Genomic DNA, 3,387 nt, shown 5'->3' with positions numbered 1-3,387 from the left:
AAAACTGTGTGCCCGACCGAGACTCGAACTCGGGACCTTTGCCTTTCGCGGGCAAGTGCTCTACCAACTAAGCTACCGAAGCACGACTCACGCCCGGTACTCACAGCTTTATTTCTGCCAGTACCTCGTCTCCTACCTTCCAATCTTTACAGAAGCTCTCCTGCGAACCTTGCAGAACTAGCACTCCTGAAACAAAGGATATTGCGGAGACATGGCTTAGCCACAGCCTGGGGGATGTTTCCAGAATGAGATTTTCACTCTGCAGCGGAGTGTGCGCTGATATGAAACTTCCTGGCAGATTAAAACTGTGTGCCCGACCGAGACTCGAACTCAGGACCTTTGCCTTTCGCGGGCAAGTGCTCTACCAACTAAGCTACCGAAGCACGACTCACGCCCGGTACTCACAGCTTTATTTCTGCCAGTACCTCGTCTCCTACCTTCCAAACTTTACAGAAGCTCTCCTGCGAACCTTGCAGAACTAGCACTCCTGAAAGAAAGGATATTGCGGAGACATGGCTTAGCCACAGCCTGGGGGATGTTTCCAGAATGAGATTGTCACTCTGCAGCGGAGTGTGCGCTGATATGAAACTTCCTGGCAGATTAAAACTGTGTGCCCGACCGAGACTCGAACTCGGGACCTTTGCCTTTCGCGGGCAAGTGCTCTACCAACTGAGCTATCGAAGCACGACTCACGCCCGGTACTCACAGCTTTATTTCTGCCAGTACCTCGTCTCCTACCTTCCAAACTTTACAGAAGCTCTCCTGCGAACCTTGCAGAACTAGCACTCCTGAAAGAAAGGATATTGCGGAGACATGGCTTAGCCACAGCCTGGGGGATGTTTCCAGAATGAGATTTTCACTCTGCAGCGGAGTGTGCGCTGATATGAAACTTCCTGGCAGATTAAAACTGTGTGCCCGACCGAGACTCGAACTCGGGACCTTTGCCTTTCGCGGGCAAGTGCTTTACCAACTGTTCCTTTGTACTCTTCTCACTGTCATGGCAGGCACCACTCTTGTGCACAGATCTTAACAGCATGTTCCTTTGTGCTCTTCTCACTGTCATGGCAGACACCACCCATGTGAGCCTGTGCGCCTAGACTCCCGATCCGTAACTCCCTATTGAAGTTAATATACTATTATGATACAACTTTATTAGGTGTGGTGGAAGGTGAAATCTTTTGTGTCCTATGGAGATGAGGTTATAGAGTACTTGTAGTGCTCTCTGGGTTACAGACTCAATGTGCCTTCCGAAGTTCCATTTCTCATCGATGATGACACCCAAGTAGCGAGTCTCTTGTCGCGCTGAGAACTGGTGAGCCCCCCAATTCTCACTGTAGGGTTCCTTACTAGCTGTCCTTTCAGCAATAGGTATGTTGATTTGGATGGTGAAATTGACATTTTAGTATTAGTATACCATAGTTGCAATTTTGCCATAGCTCTTTCTATTTTTGGTTCCATGTGGATATTCCAAAACAGGGGACCTGGGCTGAACCCTGGGGACATCCCTTAGTTAAGGTTTTTCCAACTTTACCGCTAGGGGATGATAGCCAGACCTCCCGACCTTCACAATAGATCCTCAGGGAACCATATAGCGGCCCTGGACACTCTTTCTCTCGCAGTCAGGAGAAGAGCGAAGGCCACCACAGGTTGTCAAAGGCGCCTCTGATGTCAACCATGATGCCGACAACGTACTTGTACTGGGTAGAGCCACAGACCTCGGCCGCCAGAGCGATTGCGTCAGTTGCCGATCGCCCTGGCCTGAAGCCGAACTGCCTGCCGCTCATCCCGCACAGCACTCGGTGTGCAGTCAGTCAGCTAACAATTTTTCGAATAACTTCCCAAAGATGTCTGATAGGCATATTGGTCGGTAAGATTTAGCTTCAGCTGGGTCCTCATTGGGTCCTTTTTTAATAATCAATACATTGGCTACTTTCCAAATTTTTGGGAATTTTTCCTGACATTCGTTGTGTAGGTGGGTAAGTGGAGCTACCAGTTGGGGCGCTAGGAACTGCACTACCTCACCCACAATTCCGTCTTGTCTGGGGGCTTTCCCTGTCTTCAATGCTTTAATGTTGGCAGCCACCTCCTCTTCAGAAAAGAGGTAGACTGCCCTATCGTTTCCTATTCTGTCAAGATCTTCGTTTCGTAATTGAGATTGGTCTTCGATGTCACTAGCCACATCGTCATCAGGCAGCAGGTGACCAGAGAAGGACCTCGACAGTCTCCTGCCTGGATTCCGTCATCCCATCCCCATGCCTGATCGTTGATAATATCATTGGGGAGCGGATTTTTTCCCTAACTAGTTTATGGGGTACACACCATGGGTTCAAGGCTAATTGGTCTAATACAAATCTCTCCCAGCTCTGTATTCAGACTTCTTGAAGTTCTTTTTGAAATTTCTCTTTCGCCTCCCGGTGTTGCAGTAACCATCTTTGCGCTGGTAGCGCCTCCTCAGCTTTCTGACAGATTGACGCAGATCCTCTAGTTCAGCTGACCATGATAACGGGGAGGCCGCTATGGCCCTCCTCCTGGTTGGAACGGCTGTCTTCCCCGCTCTGGGAACTGCACTCACCAGTTCTTCAGCCCTCTTGTCTATGTCCAGGTCCTGTTGCACGTCACCTTCTGCCAATGGAGGAATGTCCCACTCTCTCGCTAGTCTCACCCAATCTGCTCTTCTGTTATTCAGTTGCAGCTCGCCCCCCATGGCCCAGTGGCACTCTCTAAGCTAAAAGTAATGAGATTACGATCACTTGTTGAGGCATTCTCTTCGACTTTCCAGTTTTGTATTATGTTGGCAGTGTTTGGTGTGACTAGTGTCACATCGATGTTGGTACCTTGGCCCCCTCCCACCGCATAGGTGGGAGGGTTGTCAGGTTTGTTTGCCACCACAAGTTGTAAGGCCATAATCATTTCCTCCACTTTACCGCCATTTTCATCTCGTGTGCCACTGTACCAGAGAGGGGATTTTGCATTTATGTCAGCTGTTATGACCATTTTACGTCCCCGCAACGCCATGGCTACTCTAGTCTGATGATCTAGGCCAGGCTCACGCCCGGCGACGCACCCGTGCCTCGCGGGCGCAAGACAGTGTAGTTCAGCGCCCCGTCCGCGACCGTGTGTCGCTAGTGTCGACATAGGAGCGAGAGAGAGAGAGAGAGAGAGAGAGAGCTGCGGAGCGAGTGAGACCGCACATCACTGCTCTGCGTTGGACTGTCCCGCAGTCATATCTAACGTAAATAAAATATTCTATTTTAGAATTAATTTTATGTAAGGGTTATAGAGTCTCATTCTTACTGTTAGTAGTTATAAGTTAGTATTTTTTGTTATACTTCGTGCTACAACTTTTTGTATCCCTTTTCAGAGTTTAGAAATCGGATCCTTAGTTTG

At 49.2% G+C, this 3,387-nt stretch overlaps 1 non-coding gene across 1 annotated transcript; it reads right to left on the bottom strand.

Annotated features, from left to right (window-relative positions):
- Positions 1-610: 610 nt before the first annotated feature.
- On the bottom strand, positions 611-685 carry Trnas-cga (transfer RNA serine (anticodon CGA)). Its single transcript has one exon. It is a non-coding gene; the product is annotated as a tRNA-Ser (tRNA).
- Positions 686-3,387: the final 2,702 nt, after the last annotated feature.

Source organism: Schistocerca serialis, chromosome 1 (genome assembly GCF_023864345.2).
Source record: "Schistocerca serialis cubense isolate TAMUIC-IGC-003099 chromosome 1, iqSchSeri2.2, whole genome shotgun sequence".
Lineage (NCBI taxonomy): Eukaryota > Metazoa > Arthropoda > Insecta > Orthoptera > Acrididae > Schistocerca > Schistocerca serialis.
This window is presented reverse-complemented; position numbering and strand designations above follow the sequence as displayed.